Source organism: Danio rerio, chromosome 1, assembly GCF_049306965.1.
Source record: "Danio rerio strain Tuebingen ecotype United States chromosome 1, GRCz12tu, whole genome shotgun sequence".
Classification (NCBI taxonomy): domain Eukaryota; kingdom Metazoa; phylum Chordata; class Actinopteri; order Cypriniformes; family Danionidae; genus Danio; species Danio rerio.
This window is the reverse complement of record NC_133176.1, coordinates 23,248,583-23,274,750: the sequence shown is the minus strand read 5'-3', so window position 1 is coordinate 23,274,750 and position 26,168 is coordinate 23,248,583. Positions and strand designations below refer to the sequence as shown.

The 26,168-nt window shown below is 34.2% G+C and overlaps 1 protein-coding gene and 1 long non-coding RNA gene across 3 annotated transcripts in view; one reads left to right on the top strand and one right to left on the bottom strand.

Moving 5' to 3' along the window:
- zcchc7 (zinc finger, CCHC domain containing 7) overlaps positions 1–26,168 on the top strand; it is a 107,211-nt gene that overhangs the window by 12,780 nt on the left and 68,263 nt on the right.
- LOC141385553 (uncharacterized) lies at positions 1,669–7,367 on the bottom strand. The gene is made up of 6 exons (XR_012406117.1): positions 7,319–7,367; positions 6,008–6,041; positions 4,593–4,648; positions 4,356–4,499; positions 4,168–4,244; positions 1,669–3,028 (listed from the first exon to the last, which is right to left on the bottom strand). It is a non-coding gene; the product is annotated as an uncharacterized lncRNA (long non-coding RNA).

Here is a 26,168-nt window from a genome sequence, read left to right as displayed (position 1 = left end):
CTCTTATAGTTCTCCCAATGAAATACAGAGCATTTCATTGTGTGTTTTCTCCCTCTTTCCCTCCATCCGTCCATCGTTCTCTGGCTGATTTGAATGGTGGCTGTGGAGGAGTCTGTGGGCTGGTATTTCTGCTCTGTCGCTCATGCCTCTCACACTCATGTGCAGAGGGGGTCTTCTCTTGCCCCGGCCTGCTTTTGTTACCCGGAGAGAGAGATTCAGTGGAGGATGAGAGAGAGAGTTAGGAGGGGTACAGAGGGATAAACAGGGGTGGAGGGAGGACTGGGGCAGCTCTCTGTCTTTCTCTTTCTCCTCTGTGTCTCTGATCTCTGGGGCTTGACCCTGCACTCCAGAACATGTGGGTCACAGACGGGAGGGGAACTGGGAGGAAGTGGTTGGAGAGGTTACACTTACACATCTCAAAGCTAGAGGTTTCCGTTGCCGGGTTAACTGTGATAGAGTGGAGACAAAACGAGGCTTGGGTGAGGTGGATTGTAGGTGATGGTTGAGCAAAAAAATGTCTTTACTATAAACAGCTAAAGTCAGAATTATTAGCCCCCCTTTGAATTTATTTTAAAAATATTTTCCAAATGATGTTTAACAGAGCAGGGAAATTTTCACAGTATGTATTTTATCTTATTAAAAAGTCTTATTTGTTTTATTTCAGCTAAAATAAAAGCAGTTTAAAATTTTTTGATAAATTTTAAAGTCAAAATAATTAGCCCCTTTAAGCTATTTATTTTTTCGAGAGTCTACAGAACAAATTATCAACACAAAATAATTTGCCTAATTACGCTAACTTAGTTATCTTAATTAAGGTATCCTAGTAAGAATATTCTAGTTAAGCCTTTATAATGCACTTTAAGTTGAATACTAGTTTCTTGAAAATATCTAGTCAAATATTATTTGCTGTCATCATGGCAAAGATGAAATAAAGCAGTTAATAGAAATGAGTTATTAAAACTATAATGTTTAGAAATCTGTTATTTAGTGTGTCATTAAACAGAAAATGGGGGAAAAATAAACGGGGGCTAATAATTCTGACTTTTATTTATATATATATATATATATATATATATATATATATATATATATATATATATATATATATATATATATATATATATACTTAAAATAAAATACATAACTATATACATACTTGTATAATTTTTATTTATAAAACCAGAATTTGTCCTCAGCACTGAGTTTTTGCAAAAATTTGTCTCTGAAGCCCTCACTGTAAATTCTAACATGTTCAGTTTACTTAAAAAAAGTTTGGAAACCGATTGCCTTATTTTTGCAATATAAACTTACAAGGAAATCTTAAGTTAAGTTTAATTATTGCCTTGAAGTAAGAAAACTAAAACTTATAAAGTAAACTAACTGTTAAAAATTAAGTAAGTTTAATAGAAAATTCTAGTTAACATACTTGTCATTATTTAGTAATCTTATTTAATGTTTTATAGTAAGATTACTTTAATAACTCTATTTAACTAATACTGTTCTACCATGTTCAGTTAACATCTTGAATGCTAGTAGTCTCAACATTGTTTTAATCCACCATTTTAAGTAATGTCAACTAAAGAAACTACGTGCAATCGGTTTCCACATTTTCTTCAATTAAACTGAACATAAAATATGTAGTTCAACCTACAAGTAATGACATTATACAGGTCTTAAATGTAAACATTTTATTTGACAAAATTAGCAGAATTTCACAATACACTTGTGATATTTTAGTATCACAATACACTTGTACATAATACAGTTTTGTAAAAACCTGTTGTAAAGTGCTGTAATATACTGTAAACAGCAATACAGACAAAAAATATAATAAACATGTTCAACCCTAAAACACAAGTTTTCGAAAAGGTTTGAAAATCTATCAAAAAAACTAAATACTTGACACTTGGAAAAAAGATACTTGAATTAGTGTAATTAAACATGCCATTGCACCAGCACCTTAAACATGGCAGCATATAGACACTCACAGAGGAACAGATATTAAGCTTTAAAGCTAATTTGTTAGACTGTGTAGTTTAGATTTTCCTACAGAAAATATTACATTAGTGTGGTCAAAAGTATTGAGTTTGGTATCAATCAATACTGAAATATTAAAAATATCCATTTTCCACCAGCATTTGAGTGCTACTGAGCTCCTTCTCAAACACCATTGATTGGCCACTGTGTTCACATGCTCAACAGAAATGACTGTGATTGGCTGTGACTGTCATAGGTTTACCATTTTTCACTGAGTCCAAACAAAGTTACACAGACACTGAAGTGTTTCAAAGCCATGTCGATAGCTGATTTGTTTAGAAGCTAACATATAAGCTATCTGGTGATGAATCGACTGATCGACAGTGCTTTGAAGTTATCCAGTGTCTTTGTATCTTTGCACCTGGTGAACAGTGGTGAAGTGTGGTAAAAATAATGACCTTCAAAGCCAATCAGTCATATCTACTGAGCATGTGAACACAATGGCCAATCAGTTCTTGCAATGTTAGTGGGAAATGGATGGACTTTTTTTTTATTTATTTCAGTACCGATTGGTACCAAACTCAATACTTTTGACAACCCTATAAATCACAATACACTTTTTTGGTAAAAAAAAAAAAAAAGTGTTTTAAACACCAAAATGCTGCAGTCCTAAATGTAACACTGCAAACAGCAACATGTTAAAAAGCAACACTTTGTAATTAAACATGCCATTATACCTGAACCTTTAAACATAAAGCACAGCAGTATATAGGCACTCGCCGAATAAAACACATTACGCTTCCCTCCCAGCAAAAGCAACACACGTTGAACAAATTCAAATGCATTGCTCAAAGTCTTTGGGTAGTCCGAATTCAGTGTGTAAATCAAAGCAAAAAAAGAGACATACTGCATGTGGCAAAGTCCATAACCACTTTTCCTTTCAGTATAAAGGCCCACATTGCATCCATAATGAGGTTCTTTAGACATCTTCACACACGACAGTCAGCAGGCCAACATCTTCTGCACTGAAGTCCGACTCTACAATTACATCCTATGAATAGAGAAAGAAAAATAAGTAAAGTTTGATATTCTAAATGGCACTAATAAAGCCTGTAGTGGCCAGGAGACCAAAAGCAGAGGTGAAAAAAATACAATTCCTTGTGCTTAATTTAGTAACACTTTAGTAGGAACAAATTACCCTATTAACTAGTTGCTTATTAGCATGACTATTTGTGTTTATAGTACATTTTACATTCAAATGCTTCTTATAAGAAGGCCTTGCTATGGTGCTCCTTCTTCAATGTTGACCAACACAATGGATTTGCCTGTACTGCTTCTACTAGGCTTGTCATGATAGTGGAATTTATTACCAATCCAGTATCTTGAACATGATACTATTCTAAAGGAACAATAATTTTTTTTAATTAAAGAAACCCTGTAATGTAATAAAACAAACTGCAGTAAAAGTACTTTTAAAACATTTTCAAGAAATTAAATGCAAATGTGTGAGAGACCAATTGGTGCTACATAATCAATATAAATATTTTGTAGGGAAAACTTAATAAATTGGGAACCGATTCATGAATGCATTTGGTTTTGCTAGATTAAAGCAGTGAGTCAAGTTTGCATTATTTAGCACACTTTTTAAAAATGTATTAATAACTATTTTTTTAATAAGAAAATTGATGTTTTAGTATGGCTTTTAGAACAAGGGTGCAGCCATCTACAATCCCACAGCAGGTGACTTCACAGGGTTGGTTATAATACGGAGCATCTTTGACTTTGTGGCTTTTAACACTATCTTTTTACATCTTAATCCAGCAGGTTCTTTCAACTGAATTATATTTCTCTCAACATATTACATAGGTATTACACTTATTAAGATTTTTTTTCAAGCTAATCTTCCTCCTTTTCAAAACAAGTGTGTTTAAAAATTAAAGAAATGCATTCATTACTTCACTGGCCTATGAAGCTAACTGACCCTGTGACGGCACAAGCTGCTGTATTTGCAACATAGCAATGCTCTTGCTCCAAAGGCCATAATATAACATCCCTCTTACTTTCAAATACTTACATTAAATGCATTTGTTTTATTTTTATAAAATTGAAAATTTTTATTAATAAGTGAAGTAAACTGGAATGACTGCTTCATTTCCAGTCTAAGAAGGCAGAAACAATAATACTACTTACAAAACACATCCTGAAAATTTCTTTAGACTCATCCCTCTAAAGGACTGAAAGACCCCGGAGAACTGCTGCCAGATGACCTTGAAAAAGTAAAGACAGGTAGACATGCATTATAGCCCAATGAAAACATCAAATGCAATTTATTGCAATCAAATGCTAATTATGATTCAAAGATGATGTCACAAAAATACCTTTGAATTAACATGTTGAAAATTTCTTCTAGTTTTCTTCTGCAATTTTCTCCTGTTTTTTTTTTTTTATTTCAAATCAAACGAGCAGTGTGTGTCCAGCGTAGAACTTGGATCTCACATTTCTTCCTGATATTCGATTGAATTCTGCAAAGATCCAATCAAAACATTATTAGTCATTAATAACATTCAAAAACACAAATTCACAAAATCACACAAAGTTTTGAAAAGAAAACAAACCTTCTGCAGCACTTGCATCAGCTGGTGTTTCCTCTATGACTTCCTTCTGGATGTCACTGTTGTGCACAAAAACGTAAAGTGTTATTGACATGGCTAAGCGAAATTCTAAAACAAAAAACAGAAATCAGAAACACATGCAATGATACAATGCAATGCCATTTAGCAACAGATGTTACACTTTAACATGACATAGTTAAATGTTCTTGAATAATAAAAGCTGCCAAATACTCCCGGCGCCTGTCATCAAAAGCATGAGCTATACTTGTCACCAAACAGTAATAAACACAACCCCCGATTAAATATAATCATGGCATTGTTGCTGGTGTGCCTTACTTTTATGCGCATTAAAAGTGGAATATATATTTGTCTCAATTGATGTCTTTAAAAGGACACTGAACTTTCTGACTAGGGTTGCACGGTTTACCGGTACTATGGTAGTATCGTGATACTATGGCTCCAAGATACTGGCGGTGCCACTGTAGTTTGTAAACGGTAGTATTGTCATTAACAGTCTGCCTACAATACATAATGCTGCATGTGAAAAAGTCACTAAAATACTTACACGATTCAGCAACAATAGATCATTGTATTTTAATAGTCTATGGAGCCTTCTAAGGTTGTAAAACTGTAGAATTTGCGCCTTTTATAGTAGCCTATTGCATATTTTGTGATGGTTCATTTTGAATCGGAATTCGTTTATTTCTGTTCCTGTCAATATGATATAATAGCTACAACAACCGTGACAATCTATTAAAAAGAATGACTCATAAAGTGAAATTTTGAATTACTTTGGATTCTTATCCGATAATAAGTGTGAAAAAAGTATGATAGATGAAAAACCTAAAATAGCAACAGGAAACAATTTTTGACCACTTCATATAGTCTAGGTTTGTTGGAAAAATGCTCTTTTCTTTATGTATCTTTATTTTAATGTATTTTTTTTGCTGGAACGAATACATTTTAGGTGAAGAGATGTGCAAATACTCAACAATAAGGGAATTATTTAAATTCAAGTAGGCCTATAATAACATATACAATATATTATTTCTTACATTTTTCTTTATTTCATGGATTTAAGTTATGAATTACAGTATTGCAATACTACTTGGTATCACCATACTTCAGCTGGTATAGTATTGTAACATAAATTAATGGTATCACAACACAACAACCCTATTTCTAACTAGTCCTCAGATAATTATTCAAATGGACAAAATATTCGGACTATTCTTGATCATGCAGTTCTTTGCTGAGAATTTTGTTAAATGTACTTTTAATGCATTAAACGATTTAAAATTACCCTGACACTCAGTATGGAGACAAGGTAACGTTAATAGAACAATTCATGAATATGTTCTATGGCTTGTGCGGTATTGTTCAAAAAGTTTTCTTTGATGTGTAAGTGCAAAACTTACATTTCCACTGCATATCAGCTCACAAACTGGTAGTCTGAAATAAAAAATAAATAAAGGGTATAATGATATTACAAACCAAATATGCCACTCACAATACTCTAATGGTGTGCTACATTTTAAACAACCTTGTAATTGTTCAAATTTATTTGCCCTAAATTGTTAAAAATTAGCGAAACCTTCTTTAAAAATGCAAACTAACAGGTTTGGCAAAGCCTGTTTCTTTACAGAAAGTTTGCTTATAACAAAGGGTTGTTGATGCCTTTGTGTGATATTGAGCAAACAAAGGGATGTTTCTGTGCTTGGTTGTACGAGTTATACCACTTCATCATTAACGTTATCCATCACACATATTCAGTCGCGTCTGGTCAGATTTATTTGTCATTACAGCAATACAAAACACTCAATAACGTAACGGCAACACTGGAATAAACCTTCAAAACGGCATAAAGAAAAGACAAATAGCATATAAAACAAATAAATGAGTTAATTAAATATCCCTCGCATTTTCATAAGTTTAACTTTAAGTTTCATAGGGATTGTTAGCATAAGCACACTTTAGCATCATGTGTAAATATGTATCTGCCTCATACAGTGACACGAATCGTAATCACATAGAAATCCTAAATTACCTACGACACTCACGGGTCCATTTTGAGCTGAAACTGCTTTATAATGTTCTAAAAGCCTCGGCGGGTTAAAACTGCTGCTGCCCCGGCGATCATGGAGAAAAAAACGACTGGTCTGGTCATGAGCCGCTCGCTGACGCCGGACCGAATCACAGCTGATCTCCTCACCTGCTTTCTGCAGGTGATCTCATAAAAGTAAATCTTAAAAAAAAACACGCATATTTTCGTCACAACAAGCGCCACTAAAGTTCAGCGATAACTAACGTTACTGTATTTGTAATGCGGATAAATAGGTTTCGTTTTCTTTTTTAAAAATGTAGACCTACAGCTATGTGTTAACTTTACATCTATTTGAACGGATCATTGCGCGCGCTCTTGCTCTCTCAGTGCATCATTTAAAATGGCGCGGCCCGCTCTTTTAGAGCATAACGCCCACTTTACAAATTACTACTAACTTTACAAATTATTAATAGTTATTAAAAAGGACTAAGCAGCTAAAAATAGCTTATCTAGTAAAGTAGACAGTATTGCAAATAACGTGCAGTGGTCAAAACGTTTAGTCACAACATCATGGGCTATTAATTAGTTCACAAAACAGCAAACAATTTCACAAAGTGCAGGAAATAAACAGATTACTGATACTATACAAATAAAATCAAAGTAGTAATTAAAACGAAAAGTTTACCTTGATTTACAGCAGTACATCTTCTCAATATGAAATCCTGTCCTTCAATGGCGGTGCTGGGTGGCGGTTGGTTGTGACTCGGGATGGGGGATGGGAAATCACCACCCAGTACGCATGCGTAACAGCATGGCTTAGCCCTTATAAGCAATTTTACTCAAATTACATTAGTTATGGGAACTTTATACCTTACTATGTCAGCAACACTAATGCATTTCTAGTAAACTCAACAATTAGCTTAAAATTAAGTAAACACACTAGAATTTTGATAGTAAGGAATACTATTCGCATTTACAGTGCTGAACAGTTGAAGTCAGAATAATTAGGCCCCCTTTGAATATTTTTTAAAATAATATTTTTGAATATTTCCCAAATTATGTTTAACAGAGCAAGGAAATTTTTAATAATTATGACTTTAACTGTGTCTGAGTGTGTGTGTGTGTGTATATATATATATATATATATATATATATATATATATATATATATATATATATATATATTTATTTATTTATTTATTTATTTTGTTTTCGGCCCTTTATTAATCAGGGGTCGCCACAGCAGAATGAGCCGCCAACTTATGCGGCACATATTTTACGCAGCGGATGTACATCTAGCTGCGACCCATCTCTGGGAAACATCCATACACACTCATTCACACTCATACCCTACAGACAATTTAGCCTACCTAATTCACCTATACTGCATGTATTTGGACTGTGGGGGAAACCGGAGCACCCAGAGGAAACCCACATGAACGCAGGGAGAACATGCAAACTCCACACAGAAACGGCAACTGACCAGCGACCTTCTTGCTGTAAGGCGACAGCACTACTTACTGCATCGCCTATATATATTATACATACATATATAATATTTATTATAAAGAAATATTTAAATAAGTATACAAAATAAATGAAAAATCGTAAATGAAAAGCCATAAATCACTGAAATACAGCCATAAAATGTGTAGTTTATAAAAAAATGTGGCATATTTATAACATATATTGCTGACATGTCTGGCCATGGCTATATTCTTTGCCTTCTTCAGAGGGGATGAGGTAATCTGTGTTTGTATGATTGTGTTTGTGGTACACTAGTAAAAAGCTTTAGACAGCGATGACTAATTTCATTTGAGCCCGCAAACTCCCTCTTACACACTCTCGCACAAATCCAATTCTCTTCAGTTGCTAAGTCTCAACTATGTGATGTGTCAGCTGGACAACATACAGACGAATTGCAACACACCGAAATCCAATTCTCTACAGTTGTTAGTGTTGCTGTTACTATATGGTAACAGATCCACACTCACATGCTGGTTGACAGGTTTGATTTGAAGAATGATTCGCATTTAAAGGACAAACTCATGAATGGCATTTTTTTGCACACAGGCAAGTGTTTATTCATTCATTTATTCATTCATTTTCTTTTCGGCTTAGTCTCTTTTTTAATCCGGGGTTGCCACAGCAGAATGAACCGCCAACTTATCCAGCACATGTTTTACGCATCGGATGCCCTTCCAGCTGCAACCCATCACTGGGAAAGCAAGTGTTTCTTAACAATTGAAAATAATTTTTAATAAGATCTCAGCACCGTAGTACAGTGACCTCCAGCTAGGTTGTTAAAGTGTTATAAAAACACAACGAGACAAAAACATCCTCCCACATGACCTATTTGTCCTTAGAGTTTAGCATACACACATGTGGAGTCTCTGAATTAAACTGTTATGGCTGTCACAATTAAACTGAATTGTGATTTGTTTTTTAAAAATCTTTTTGAACAGAGATGCGCCTTATAACCAGTCACATGCTGTTACGTTGAGTTTAGGAGTGCAGTAGCCAATCAGATGTGTTTAGATTAGTCAACTTTAAAAAAAAGCCTGTATTGTTAACCACTTTTGCTCACTTAACTAGACAGTATGCTTGACTTCTCTAGCTATAAACAAAAAAACATTGCTGAAATAATACGTTAATTTGCCGGATTCATTGGGTGTAGTTTCCACTTTGCTAAGTTCATGGAGTGCTGGGCGATATGACAAAATTATATATCTTATATCACAATATAAGTCATCTCATATTTTCATGACCATATATATCACAATGAAGCATTTATTTTAAATTAATCAATCAATAGTTATTATATTTTTACAATATGTAAAGTACCATTTCTTTTTTACATTTTATATACTCAGAAATGTGATCATACTTATCACTTTATCTACTGTTTGGCAAATGTTTGATTACAAATTTAGAAATATATCAAATTTATATTTTTAAAAATAACTTAATAATAAATAACTTCATAAATACCTAAAAATGCAAAATGTTAACTTCTCACGATACTTTTTCTGTCTGCATCCTTGTAGTGATGTGTAATATTGCGCTCATATACATCATGAAAAAGTGTTATCATGAACAAATTGTCATGATATAGAATATAATATGAAATTATTTACTTTTTATATATCCTCATATTGCACAGCATTGGATTTAGATGTTTATGTCTGTGTAGCCAGATTATGTGGTGCAGTTTTCCTTATGATTTTCTATTCATTTTATTAATTACCATCAATACGTGGTAATAAAATTCACAACAGTGTTATTTTTTTATTTGCAATATTGTAGAGATGGGTGATTAATCAAAGTAATTGATCTTGGTTAGTTTACTTTCTCTACCATGTGTGGAGTCACATGAGCCTGTTGTGTTGGGCTGAGGCCACTTTACAGCCACATCTGATCTCTGGTCAAGTAGGAAGCTGGAGCCATTCTTGAGCCTTACTATGCACTACATTGAAGATTATTGGAAGCTGCGCTAGAGATGTCCTGTGACTTCATATTTTCCAGTACATTAAAATGATTATTTACATTTAAAATAATTGTTAACAGAAGATGCAAGAAATGCACTGTTTAAAATAATATTTGCAGAATATACAAGAGTTATTTTATTTAGAAGAGATACTTTTAGTAGTATATGAAAAATATTGAAAACAATTTATTTTGTTTACAAAAGTGCAAGTTATTTATTTTCGCTTTTTTATAAGAAAAGTTTGTTTGAGGTAATGTGTGTTTTAAATTTAGTTGTTCAGCGTTGATGTTCAGTAAATAATCATAGATAGTAGATAGTGTGTGTCTACTTCAATTGTTTTAAAATCAAGTAATGCACCCTTCATTCAGAAATCTCTCACTTGCAATATGCGATAATATTTACTGTACAAAACTTATCACTGAACTGTAAGGGGGAAAAATAAATAAAAAAATAATGGTTTATTAATCATATTGGAGTTAAAATTTTCAATTAATGGAGATTTTGATTTTAAGCCAAATCACCCAGTCGTACAATATTGTGTTTTTTTGTTTTTGTTTTTTTTCTTTGTAAAGAATTTTTTCTAGAGTGACAGGCAGACAGGTGGGTGGGCGGAAAAGCATAACAAAAGCACAATGAGACAAAAAACATCCCCAAAATCCCTCCCAAATATCCTATTTGTCCTTACAGTCCAGCACACACACAGGTTGTGCCTTTGAATCTATCTGACTTTAGGATGGAGGGATTGAGGGGGGCCCTTGGACCCCACTCAGACGGAACAGACAAGAAAAATGAGAGCCTGCAGAAGAAAAAGGAGGGGGAAAACTCAGCAAAGGGGGGCTCTAAACTTGAATTAGAGTTGTTGAGCCTTCCTTAGTGGTCACACTTTCTTTTTTCTTCCCCCTTTGTGCCATTTTAATTTCCCTTTCCCCCTTTTTATCTTTTTTTTCCACTGTTTTTTCCCTCCCCTTTTTAGTTCTGTCTGGTTTTTTGCCATGTGAACACCAAACTTTTTCATTAGGCTGGACTAAGGCAGTGGCAGCAGATGGGCATTAGTTTAAACTGAGTGCATGAGTGTTTGAAAGAAGTGTCTTTGAGTGTGTTTGATGTACCGCAGGGCAAAAGCAAAGGTAAGGCATTAGCTATCTGTCTCCCTATTTTTTATTTTTATTTTTTTATTCAAAGGAAGCATTGAAGCTTCTTTAGAGTGGGTTTTAGTTGCCTGTGTGTTAACTGTTTTGTTTTTATCTCTGTTTTTCTGACTGTTGTGACTCGACTGCCATCTTCGCAGTAGTGAGCGTGGCCTTTTTGCCTACTGTCCTATTGGGTGTCCTTTTCTCTTGCCGTCATCGCCTCGTTCTCTCTCCATCTCCCTCTTTTCCTTGTATTTCCCTCTCACTCTCTTTAATGAGAGGCCACACCCAGACCTCCACAGATAACTGACAGCTGTCAATCACCTTTGCTACTTTGCACTTTGACAATTTGTGATAATCTGGTTTATTTTTAATTGGGGCTCAGCTGTTTATTTTATGATTTATGCTAAACATAATGAAAAAAAACAATAATTCTTAGTAGTCGTTTGGCATCCAAAACTGCATTCATTGTTAAAAATACTGGAAAAATTGTATCATATTATTATAATTTGAAGTTATAGTAAAAAAATTCATTTCTTCCTGTGATGCCAAAGCTAAATATTCAGCATTATTACCATAGTCTTTAGGGTCCTTCACATGGTCCTTCTTAGATTATCATAATGCTGATTTGGTGCTCGGGAAGCATTTCTTATTATTATCAGTTTTGAAAATGGCTGCTTAAAAGCTTATTGGAGACTGTAATGAGTTATTTTTATTATTAGAATCAATTCTATCAAGTTATTTTAACAACTCTCTGCTGTTTAATAATGTTAATGTTGCATATTTTCTTCCATATCTATGAGGGGCTAGAAAAAAAAAGTTCTTTAGATTTTTTTGGTCTGAAGTAAATGGCGTCTTGGGGCCAGAAGGAATTATTTATTTATTGTTTTACACCGTTAACCTATTTTGTCTGTCAAGAATAAAGTAAATGTAATTTTCTTTTAACAGAGATATCCCTTATAACCAATTGAATATGTTTCTGTTGAGCTTATGAATGCCGTAGCCTATCAGATGCGTTTGGATTGGTCGCTGTTGAAAACGAGTTTTGTTGATTGCTTGAGCTCACCAAAAACATTCTCTGTGCTGCATTAATAATTCCAAAATTGTTGAAAAGAAGTAAGAGATATGTTTTGGAGTTTCAGTGATCGTAATTGGCAGGTAACATCTAAAACGGACATTTTCTTGAATGTCCAGCTAGTTTGTGATTTGAAGTTTATCTAAACATTTATATGTTTGTTATTAAGAAACATTACTTATCCCTTCCTTGTAATTAGTTTCTTTTTTTGGTTTCATTTGATGGTTTGTTGAGCAATCTACAATCTTTTTGGCAACCGTTTATAATATTATGATTGATAAAATAATTGGATAAATGTATGTAACTGACAAAATCGATTACAGAAAAACTTTATAAGCTAATAATAAAAATTGACTTGATTAAGGCTAAGGTACTGGGGGCAAATATGACAAAGTTAATTTCTGATATTATACGAATGTAAAATCTAAATGTCCATTTATAGAATTTCTTTTGCATTGATCAGATTACATTTAAGCTCCATGTCAAGCATTTTTCATTCAGCTGAAGTTCCTCTTTAAGTCAGTTTTGTTAGACTACTTAGGTTTCCCTCCAAAAGCACGAGGGATCTTACAGTTTGCATTTTCTGTGTGTACTTTTCTCCATATTTTTATTTTACATACATTTTTTTCCTACATCAAACTGTATGTTGAGAGGAGCTTGAAAGGGAGGTGTAAGTGAATATGAATATGGTTGTTTTGAATGCGCAGTCAATAAAAGAGTAGCAGTGCATCTTTATGGATGGGTCACAATGCTGTAGCTCGAGGCGCCGACGCTCGGCCTGCAGAAATGAGACGTGTGTGTTGTGTAACTTGTGTTGCCGAGTGTTGGAGGGTGAAGGTGTTTTATCTACAGGATTTGTTAAGACTGCATACTGCTGCATGATTCTCGGTGTGTGTGTGTGTGTGTGTGTGTGTGTGTGTGAGGCGTGGCAGCTGTGTGAGGTGATATGTGTCTGTAGGTCTGTGTGTGTGAGATTGGAGAGCTTTTGGGGTGTAAGTTTGTATGTGTGAGACAAGTGGTGCTGGTGTGTGTGCGTTTGTGTGTGTGTGGCTGGGATAGGCATCAACTCTTATCTGGGCACAGCAGTGCCACTTCAGCTGAAACACCACACCCATTTCTCCACACGGTGTGTTTGAACAGACGCCATGTCCTCACACAAACACACAGATTCGCCATTAAATCACAGCGCGGAGCTGTTATTTTTTACTTTTTGAGATAAGACGTTTATTGGGTGTATTTTTTGTAGGTATACAGAGTAATTACTTGATTTATTTTTTTCTTGTAATCGTGTTCTCTATATCGTAATCTTAAAAAAAAATAAAAATGAAATGCGCCATTTGACTTTTATGAGAAGCATTCCCTGCTGTCTGGTATAGCTACAAGAAGAATGTTGATTGTAGTGGTTATAGTTTAATTTATTTAATGTTGAATATACATTTTCCGAATCATGTGAAATATCTACCATCATTTTCAACATAGAAACACATGCAAAAGTCAAATTGTTTTATTATTTATTTGCACTGCTCTGTTATAATTGTTATTTTTACCTAGTTATGCAGTCTTTTTTAGAGCACACGCATGATGTTAATTGTATAATACTCAAAGTGTCATTACAAATAATTAATTAATTAGTGACTGTAATTGAAGTCACCTGTTTTCAAGGACAGTCTAACCAGCTTCCAGAGGTCCTGTATTTATTATCGGAATGCGTTCTAATTAAACCGTATGCATTTGGCTCTGTAGCAGTTCTCAAAATGTATAGTCATCCATCTGTCATACTGTATAGATCTAGATTCACATTTTTGCACACAAACATCTTATAAATACATCCAGTGCTCAGTATATACAAGTACACCCCTCAGTAATATCCCATTTAAATTGATATTTTCTAAAGTATTCTTTACATTATCATATTTGTGCTAATCTAATGAAATAACATAAGACAACAGTCCAAAAAATAGCCCAAATTTTGGCTAATATATATACATTACAAAATACAATATACAAATATATATACAATTTTCTTTACATTTTGTAGTTTGTATTTTTTTTTTTGCAATTATTTACATGAATTTAAATGTATTATCTTTCTTTTTCTGAAGCTGTTTGATTACGTAAACATAATTTTAGTAAATATATCCATTTAATAGTCAGTTTTGTTCAAAATCCACCAAATGTTTTACCTATAATCTCTGAAAAATAAATTAAAATATTCATTTTTCAAATGGGGTACATCCATTTATCCGTAGCACTATATTTTATTTTATTTATACATTTTATTTATATTGATAGATTTTTATGTTGGTTTAATAATTGTCTTCCCGAAATACATGTAATATAAAAAAATCTAAAATATAAATGTAAATAAGCTTCATACGTTGCATACAACACTCACATTTTAACATTGATAAAGGTTGATTTTATTTCTGCCTATTTATTTACTTTTTTTAAAGTTTGTGTTTAAGAGATTACTGGTGTTTCATATCTTATTTGAACCATTTCTGCCGGGACAGTTTTCTTGATCAAAAAAGTAGCGGCACCACGACTCGCTGAGCTTTTGCCTTAAATCGCAAGAATCTCATCAAACTTTTCCAAGAGATTGTAATTTTTTCCATCGGGTCGACATCCGGCTTCTGTGAGAAAAGACCATTTCCATCAGCTCTTTTCTTCACAAATGGCCGGTGAACTATGCCACGAGTGTGGCCAGTGTAATCCTGTTTGAAAGGTCTGCGTGTGTTCCTGGTTGGACGTCTGGCGGTTTGGGTGGGCTCTGCATGGGACAGCAGGTATCCTTAATCATGTTACGGGGGTGCGGGGTGTATTTTTGAGAAGGGGTTTGCTGGCAAGCTCCCATCCCAATTTCATACTAAATGGTCACACACCAGGTTTGATTAGAGAAGGCAAGGCTGAGGTGCTCAGTCCTGCTCCATTGTCACAGTTTCTGTCATCGGTGCAAAGCGGCAGGTCTGTGCATTTAAACCAACACAGGAATTATTCACTCCATTTGTAGAGGTCTATGTATGAAATAATCAAGTATTTTGACTGTGGTAACCCGTGTCATTAAATTTAACTTTTAATATGTATATTTTTTCTTTTTTTTTCTTCACTTTTCCCTGCATTACATAAATACACTTGTTTTTGATTTCAGATTGGTTGAAAATACTTAACTTAATACTTGTGTATTTTACCTTTCCCTAAAAAACTTTTAAATAGAAACCATCATAGAATTTGCAGTGATTTTGGATAGACGACTGGTTAATTTTCCCTTTATTTGTTGACGTTAAATAAATAAATCTAGTAAATTCTGATGAATATTAGAATGCATGTATTAGGATTACCCCTTAAGATCTTGTTTTAAGAAAGTTTAACAATGCAATCATCATAACCAAAACAAAACAAATTAACACCAAATGCAAATAAAATTGAAACAGAAAAAAAAACAGAAGGCATCACAAAAAGGGATTAATAGTAGCAAGTATACAACAAATCCTAATACAAAATATACCAATCAGTAGATCCAATTACAGTATAAACCAAGAAAATTAATAACATCTTTGTCTAAAACGTAATATCAGCAGATACATTTTCCAGTTCTAAAACTGTTTTTATGTATTAATTCTGTTTATATGTGAATATATAACTTATTTATATGTTTATATATGGTTATATTTTGATGGTTTGTAGTATTTTTAGTCATATTTGTGCAGTGGAAACCCTCAGAACTTCTGTGATAGTTTCTGTTTTTTTTTCATCAGCAGGTTTGTGACATGCTGATTTTGTCATATGCAGATTTTTCAAGGTTTAATGAAGTTATCAGCGTACATTTCTGAATATATTTTGCAATGGTTTGGAGACTGTTGTCCCGCAGCGGGTGAAATCTGAATGTTGTGTCTGTTCCTCTGTGATTATCTTCACCGCGCAGAGATGCAGCCTCGTCCCGGAAAACCTCAAGTCCAACATCTGTGTTTGTTTTCGCAGGTGCTCATTTGGTTTGATGCGAACGTTGTTGTTTTTTTTTCTTTAATATAGAATATTTGTGTGGGCTGTTTTCAGACAAAATGTAGTGGAAAAAGTCCCTCCACCCACTCGATAAATTCCACACGCAGAATTTATTAGTTTTTCACAGAAATATTCAAATTTAATTACAAAATAGCGCACAATCAAAAAGCCAACTATGTTTTTTTCTTTAGAAGAGGAATTGAGACTGAGAAACCTGAAATTAGTTATATATGTAGTTTAAAATGAATATTTTCTTCACAATCAATTTACAATGTATTATATATGATCATTTAAACTCCATTTAATTGTAATCTGAGGTCGAATATGGATATTATCATTGACTGTTGTCTTTTTTATTCTGGCTTGATTATCTTTGTGGTTTTTGGCCTTCATTGGTTGTGTGTCTGTGAATGCGGGGGAAACTTCAGTAAAGAGGGAAAAGTAATTGCAATTACCAATAAAATTCATTATAATTAAGCAGTCATTTAATATAAAATCAAATTATTGCCTCAGCGACAGAGGACTGAGGCACCCCAGTGAGACCTGATTAATTTTTTTTTCGCTCCCTTTCAGCACAACTGTACGTTTTAAATCTCTCTCTCTCTCTCTCTCTCTCTCTCTCTCTCTCTCTCTCTCTCTCTTAGGGTGGGTTGTTTGGGTATAAGGGGTATTTATTAAAATAGAGCCAATATGATGATTACCTGACTGTTGGGGTATTTATTAGACTGTAGACTATTAGATTATAGATTATTAATATTATTTCATTATGCTGGAAAATGAAGTAGGGAAATTCTGCCACCGTTTTAAATGTTGGAGGATCTTTTATGAAGTCACTGTTGTGGATATAATGCATTCCAACTGCTGAAGTCAAAGAAAGCTGATCCTGATTTGCAACAACTCACAGCACAAGTCATTGTAAGACTTTAAATAAATAAATAAATAAATAAATGATATAATTGTTAATTAAATATAATTGATCAATTCATTATTCTTTAACAGTTTTAAAACACTTCTTCCCATTGGTCATCTATTATTGGATTATAAAGTTCTTATTATTATGTAATTAGTTTGTATCTATATTGATCTTTCTATGAAATAGGCATAACTTGCTTGTTTGGCAATAAACAAACAAACAAATCTTCCAAATTGTCATTTTGTTTTGACATTTTGTGGGTTCAGCTGTCGTGATTTGAAGTCAAGGTTATTCCTCTAATAGTAAAACGCTCTTATTGTGTTCTTTAAATGAGGATAAACATGTCTGAAAACACTTTCACTTTTTATGCAAAGAAGCTCTGATTGTCAACGTTTTCTTTTTTAATTTAGAAGAAATGCCATCAGTAGTTTTCAGAGTAAAGCAAAAAGAACAATATAATTTTTTGCAAAATATCAGGGTGTTTCGTGGAGTCTTAAAAAGTATTATTTAAGGCCCTTAAAAGTATTAAGTCTTAAATGCTATTTTACAAGGTATTACATTATTATCATTTTTGATTATGCAATGTATGATTGTAAATTAAAGATTGCCTAAATTAAATCTGTCAATATCAGGATGCTGTGTAGTTTATGAAATCAATAAAATCCTGCTAGAATCGACATCATGCTGCTTTGTTTACTGGAGTTACCAAGGCAACACCATTATTTCTGAAGTTCTATAGGTGCCAATAGATTTTTATTCAGTATATGATGAATTATGTTTTAGTTTTAGATTAGTTTCTTAGATTAATAAATGCAAAAAACAAATACAGTAAATGTACTGTAATATACTGTAAGTTAAAATCTCGCCAGTGTTTCAGGTTGAAACCTAGAGTGGTTTTAAGGTCTTAAAATATATGGAAAGAGTCTTAAAATGTATTGAACTTCATTGTGCCTGTATTAATCTGGGTCGCCACTGCAGAATGAACCGCTTATGCGGCATGTTTTAGACAGCGGATGCCCTTCCAGCTGCAACCCCATCACATCCATACACACTCCTTCACACACACTACGGCCAATTTAGCTTACCAAATTCACCTGTACCGCATGTCTTTGTACTTGTGGGGGAAACTGGGGCACCCGGAGGAACACGGGGAGAACTCCACACAGAAATGCCAACTGACCCAGCCGGGGCTCGAACCAGCGACCTTCTTGCTGTAAGGTGATTGTGCTACCCACTGCACCACCGTGCTGGCCAGAATAAATTTTTCCAGCTGATAAGTAAAAACATTGACAATCAGTCAGATTCCATCCTGACACATTTAAAGCACATGGTGCCAAATCTGCCAATAATACTTACAAGAGTTGTAATAGCTCCGGTTTCCCCCAACAAGTCCAAAGACATGTGCTATAGGTGAATTGGGTAAGCTAAATTGTCCGTAGTGTATTTGTGAATGGGTGTTTATAGATGTTTCCCAGTGATGGGTTGCAGCTGGGAAAACATCTCCTGCATAAAGCGTGTGCTGGATAAGTTGGCGGGTCATTCCACTGTATTGACACCAGATTAATAAATGGGACTAAGCCGTAAAGAAAATGAATAAATTATTTAATAATAATAATAATAATAATAATAATAATAATAATAATGATAACAAATATAATAATATTAATAATAATAATCAGTAATTATAGTAATTATAACAATAATATCCTGATTATAATTATTATTATTGTTATCAATATCATCATCATCATATTAATAATAATAATAATCATAATATTCATAAAATCATAATAATAATAATGATATTGTGGATTGATGTGGATGCTAATACAGTCATTGCTATTTTTGTCATTGTAGGTGTGAGCAGACCTTCTGTTCTGAAACTTAAAAGTTAAACGTTAAATCAGAAATAACCTTTGTAAAGTCAAATCTAGATTTTACAGTACAGGCATTTTGGCTTATTTGTTATCACATTTATTTCATTTATGACTGCAGTGATCTCTGTTCTCTAGGGTCGTGTTTGTGTATATATTTTGTATTGCCAGTCTTTCTGTGTCTCACTGTCACTAATCTCTCAAGCCTTCTTAAGTCCCTCAGGGACCTTCCGGAAAACGCCATCTCACTATTATTAGGGTCCCTTTTGCATATTGAAGGAGCTGCTCTCTCTCTCTCTCTCTCTCTCTCTCTCTCTCTCTCTCTCTCTTTCTTTCTCGCTCTCTCTCTCTCTCTCTGTGTGTGTGTGTGTGTGTGTGTTTGAGAGAGAGAGAGAGAGAGAGAGTGAAAGTGTGCCAATGTGCAACAAAAGTTTTCCTTTTTCTTGTGCCAACTGTTAAACTGAACTCATGACATCAAAAACCACTTCATAACTACTTTGACTTGATCGATTGGAAGCAGAAAGAAAGGTAGAAACAACCCAATATAATCTCAAATATGAACTCTCACTTAGGAAACCATATCTACAATAGGTTAAGGTTTAAGTATTTAAGTTAAGATGACATGAATCGCATATTACCACTGATTTCTTTAAACCTTTAATAGTATTTTATTTATCGTCATTTTATATTTGCATTGTATATTTTTTATAATCATTCTTTTATTTTAGAAAAAACACTTGAAATTTAACATGAAAATACACTTTTTTTTACATTTTAACTCTTCCCCCTCCCTGCCCCAAAGCATCCAGATTCAGTTGAACAGGTAAATGTATTGTTATACATCGGCTAAGGCTAAAAAAACATATACTGTATTCCACATACAAAAATACACAAATCAAACAATTAGCGTGAGAGGTACCTTCTTGTGCCATTGTATGGTTTTCTTCCAAAAATTGTTTAAAGACATCCCAAATTTTACGGTACTCCTTTAATTTGCCCCTTATACTGTAGGTGATTGAATTGTTTATTTTAGTTTTACAAATTGTAGCTAATGTTTATTTTAATAACAGAAAAATATTATTTCTCACCCAAAGGTCAAACAGTAAATATTTGGATGTCTGCCTCATCTGACCCATTCATTTCAGGTTTTGGAGTCTCTTCTAATGTTCTGATAAGTTGGTTTAGGTGTGTTTGATTAGGAAGAGGTTGAAAATGTGTACTGTTGGTGTGCCTTCAGGAACAGGGTTGGGAAACATTGTCTTACCCAATAAAATAAACCGTGATTAGTAATGCTCCCTTCAGATTTGTTTTATTACTTATTTTTTAAAATATATTATTTTAGTTTAATTTTACTTGATTTGTCGTTTCATTTACAAAACATTCAACAGGAGACTTTGCATTTTAGCATATTGTGCCTTTTTAAAAGGATTTTGTTCCAAATTATTGTACATTTTAAACAGTTTTTTAAATCTAAATATATTTTAATTTACTTTTCTTTTCCGAGGGTTTTTCTTTGGTTTAATATGTTCATATGAGTAACCTCTCACTCTAAAAAAGCTTGGTTGTTTTAAGCCAATGCTGGGTTAAATATTGGGTTAAAATTGGGTTAATTTATTCAGTTAAACTTAAATAACACTCTTTAACTCAATGGTTTTGTTTGACTATTTTTGACATTTGACCAATAGATTGCGTTTTAGATTGCTGTCATCATATGAATTTTTGGTCACCATGAAATATGGATCCTTTTTAGTTGTCATACATATTTTAAATGCCTTGCAAATCCATGCTAACTTAAAGAATCAGATTTATTTCATGTTATGAATGGTTTAGTTGTTTTATTGTTATTCAAAGGCGTTGAAAGCCTTCTGTCCATATAGATTTCTGTATTTCATATGATAATACAACAACGTATCAAATAATCCTCCAACATGCGGAAATAATAAAACCTCCTTTTTCGTCCATTGGGATTTTAAGCTGGGAAATATCTAGTCGTTACTCATAATGACATGGAGATGTAAAGCTTTGAGTCTCGTCTGCTATCTAATACGGCCCAAGCATACAGTAGGTTTAGCTGTGAGCTCTGATAGCTGACGCTTGAGGACTTGGCTGTGTCGATTTTGACTTCATTGGTGAAATGAGGCTGATATGTTCACGGAGCGACTGTCGGGAAGCCATTCCTCTCATATCATTCCAGGCCTCTCCCATTTACTGTTGCGATTGCTATATGCGCTGGACATATTGGCGTTTTATCTTTCCACTAAAATCCAATAATGTTTTTGCTATAGCCACCATCCTTATTATCTCATAAGCAGGGGGTTAGTATTATAATATTGTAATAAATAGATGAAGCTTTAACAAAAAAACCCATACCAGCAGGAATGCTGTTGAAGTTTAGGCTGACTGAAGAATATATTTCTTATTTACTTTTTAATTTGATTTCATTTAGTCTTTTTGTAATTTGATTTATTTGTTTCTTTGTTTGTTTGGTTTGGCATGTTATGACATGGAGAGATATTTAGCTATTTAGAGAATATTTAGCAATTGAGCACCACCGGTCCATGTACACTGGCAGGATTCAAGTGTTTTGTTTTTTCTTATGGTTTAACATTTTGGAAATGGTCATCAAATCTTTTTTTCTTTCTATTATGACAAATATACAAGTGAAATAGCTCATATGGTGAGCCTTGATTTTGTCCATTGTGAATTGATTGAGTCTTTGTCATTAGTTTTTTTGCAGTGAGATATTGAAACTTGTCCTTGTAATGAAACAATTTATTATATCTTATTATGATTAAACTTATAAACTTATAATAACTTAATTTGTCATTAAGTATTCCAAAACAATAATGCCCATGTTTGTTTTTGTTGCTTACAAGCTGACTTAGACAATATATATATATATATATATATATATATATATATATATATATATTTTTGCGCTTTATAACTGACCTTAGTCTTCTTATTTTAGATACAAGACTTTTAAAAAAAACTTTGTCACACAAATAACATTTTTCAGTTTTACAAAATGTTTTACTCTAAGTCCATGTATTTAAGCATTGAACCAAAGGTCTATTTAACATGCTAGTTATTGTCTGATATACAGTGCATCCGGAATGTATAGTGCTTCACTTTTTCCACAATTTTTATGTTACAGCCTTACTCCAAAATGGATTAAATTAATTTATTTCCTCAAAATTGTACACACAATATGCCATAATGTCAATGTGAATTATTATTTTTTTAATTGTTGCAAATATATTTAAAATAACAAACCTGAAAAATCACATGTACGTCAGTATTCACAGCTTTTGCTCAATACTTTGTTGAGGCACATTTGGCAGCAATTACATCGTCTTTTTGAATAAGATGTCATTAGCTTGGCACATCTGTCTTTGGGAATTTTTGCCCAGTACCTCTCAAGCTATATCAGGTCGGATGGGAAGCGATGGTGTGCAGCCGTTTTCAGATCTCTCCAGAGAGGTTCAATAGAATTTAGGTCTGGGCTCTGGCTGTGCCAATCAAGGACATTCAGGGTTGTTGTGAAGCCACTCCATTGATATTTTGGTGGTGTGCTTTGAGGCGGTTCCATTGAACTGTCACCCCATTCTGAGGTCAAGAGCACTCTGAAACAGGTTTTTATTCAGGATGTCTCTGTACATTGCGGCATTCATCTTCCCCTCTATCCTGACTAGTTTTCCAGTTCCTGCTGCTGAAAAACATCCCCACAGCATGATGCTGCATGAACTTAACGCCTGGCATTCACTCTAAAGAGTTCAATTTTAGTCTCATCAGACCAGAGGATTTTGTTTCTTATGGTCTAAGAGTCCTCCAGATGCCTTTTGGCAAATTACGTCTGGTGACTCTACAATACAAGCCTGGTAGATGGCTGCACAGATGGTTGTCCATCTGTAAGGTTCTCCTCTCTCCACATAAGAACGCTGAAGCTCAGACAGAGTGACCATCATGTTATTGATCACCTCTCTGACTAGGGCCCTTCTCCCCTGATTACTCGGCTTAAATGGCCGGCCAGCTGTAGAAAGAGTCCTGGTGGTCCCAAACATCTTCCACTTATGAATGATGAAGACCACTGTGCTCATTGGAACTTTCAGAGCACCAGAAATTTTTCTGTAACCTTTCCCTGCCTTGTGCCTTGAGACAATCCTGTCTCGGAGGTCTATAGACAAATCCTTTGTCTTCATACTTGGTTTGGGCTTTGACATGCACTGTCAACCCTGGAACCTTACATAGACAGGTGTATGCCTTTTTCGGATCATGTCCAATCAACTGAATTTACCACTGGTGAACTCAAATTAAGCTGCTGAAACATCCCAAGAATGATCCGTAAAAACAGAATGTGCCTAAGCTTAATTTAGAGCTTCAACGCAAAGGCTGTGAGTACTTATGTACATGCGATTTTTCACATTTTTTTATTTTAAATAAGTTTGCAACTACTTCAAAAAATCTTTTTCACATTGTCATTATGGGGTATTGTGTGTAGAATTTGGAGGAAATCAATTAATGTACTCAATTTTGGAATTAGGCTGTAACATAAAATGTGGAAAAAGTGAAGCGCTATGAAAACTGTCCTTATGCAGCGTATGCACATAGTTAAAAATGTTTTTAGTATATTCTTCTCAACATTCTTCTCAGCATGTGTGCATTAAATATTTTTGTCCAATCAGGTGCTCTAGAATCAAACTGCCTATCTCTCCATATTCCAAGAACCAAATCAGCAAGTACCAGATCGTGATTAATGACAGTGACAGAGCTAATGCCTAAATTAACCTAAAAAAAAAATACACCTTTCAATAAAGATTTCAATAAATGTGATCTCTGTCATCCCTTAAAGCTTCAAACAAAAGTAATCCTCTTCATAAAGATCCCTTCTTAAATCATTATCCAAACTGTGTAGATCACTTATTTTAATATTTCCAGTGGTTTGGTGGTTCCTCATAAAACCCAGTGGCAAATAAAAAAGTGAAATGAGCTCTGGAGCGGCTGCTTTGTAAGTGCAAACTAAGCACACTTAGACTTGACTAGACTAAGTGATGCCGGCAGGTAGCTCTCTGCAACTCTCACATGGTCGCCCACTGAAGCTAAGCAGGGCTGTGCCTGGTCAGTATCTGTATGGGAGACCACATGGAAAATCTAGGTTTCTGCTAGGTTGCCTCACTAACTGTTGTTAGTGGGGCTAGCAGGGGGCCTAAGGCCCCAGTGTAGTGACGGGGACTTTATGTTGCTCAGTGAGCGCCGTCTTTCAGATGAGACCTTTAAACCGAGGTCGTTAAAAATCCCAGGGTGTCCTTCAAAAAAGAGTAGCAGTTTAACAAATTTGCCCACTGGCCTCTGTCTAACATAGTCTCCTATCCATTCCCATATCATAATTGGCTTCATCACTCTGTCTCCTCTCCACCAATCAGCTGATGTGTGGAGTGCGGTGTGACACAGTATGGCTGCCGTCACGTCATCAAGGTGGATGCTGCACACTGGTGGTGGATAAGGAGATTCCCCCCATGTGTAAAGCACTTTGAGTGCCCAGAAAAGCACTATATAAATGTAAAGAACTATTATTATTATTATTATTATTATTATTATTATTATTATTATTATTATTATTATGTTCAAGTTGCTTTCAAGTAAACTCTGCTGTGGTTCACCTGGAATATAAACAAAAACATTTTCTCTTGTGTTTTAAAATAAGTTTCACATTTAAATGTTTTTAACCAGTATTTGCAGTTGTCTTCTTGATAGTAAACAGTACCTGTAAGGTTGTGGTGATGTGCCATCAGAAGCTCGGTGCTGGTGTGTAAAATGCGTCTCCAATGTGGATTGTAATGTGAAGTAAATCCACACTTTGCTGATGGATAGTTAGCGAGCTGTTGAGTAGCAACAACACTACCACACTCTCCGCCAGTGTTATGTGTTTGTTCTTGCTTGCCTTTAATCTGCACCTGCCTAAACACGTAGCATGCATGCACATGACGTCATTGTTATTAAAGACTCTCATTTTTTTTCCAGCTGTTTTTACAGACACAAGAACAATGGTATTTTCAAAAATGTTAATTTTGAAATCCATTTTGGTCATAAAATTGATGTTGTCATGTAAATAAACAGGCGTAACACATATATTGTTTCCAGTTTTTGGGTGAAAATGTAATTTACAGAAAATGATCACTAAATTAGCTAGATGATAGACATGATGACACAAGATACGACTATATTAAGTACATAATAACCAAGTGCACCACATCACACTCATTATTTTGGCCATTACAGTTGACTGGGCGTCAAACATTTGTCTCCTCTTAGCAGATCTTCATTTCTGTGTGACAGAAGAATTCCTGGCACTGTTTTAATATGTTTGCATATTTTGAAATCTCTTTATGATTTGTCATCTGATGACCGTGCCGTTACATATATGCACAAAATTCATTTAGCCCAGCACAGCATTTTTTGTCAGTTCGAATGCAAATATACATCATGCATTTTTTTTTTCTTTTTGCATCTTTGGGTTTTGGTCTTATAAAACAGTGGTCTCCAACCCCTGAGTTGCAGACCACAACTGGTCCGTGGATCACTTAGTTCTAGGCTACTTAAGAAATCATTAATTATTTCCGTTTTATTTATTATCTGAGTCTGAACGGTCTTTCATTTCAATAATCTTTTATTCTGGAAAATGACCATGTTCTCTTGGTTACATCTCGGCCTATTGAGCACCAAAATTTAACCCACGAGCTAGCAAAATGATTAAGAAACAGATGTCTTTGGAAATTTTCTTTGCAAAGGTGAAAAGACGTAGTGAATGACCCACAAACTGCCAAAGGAATGGATCAACAAACCATTTGTCAACAAATGGAGATTTGTCAACTGCTGTAGAATGCAAATGATGGTGGTCTTGTTTACATATCACGTCTTTTCCACACGCAAGTTTGTTATTTCACTGTAATTTCATCATAAATAAACTTTATATCAGAGTTGCTGCAATGTTTTGTCAGTTTGTCATTCTGTGAGAAAATGGTTGATGGTCGCCCAGCAATCTACGTATAACCTTAAA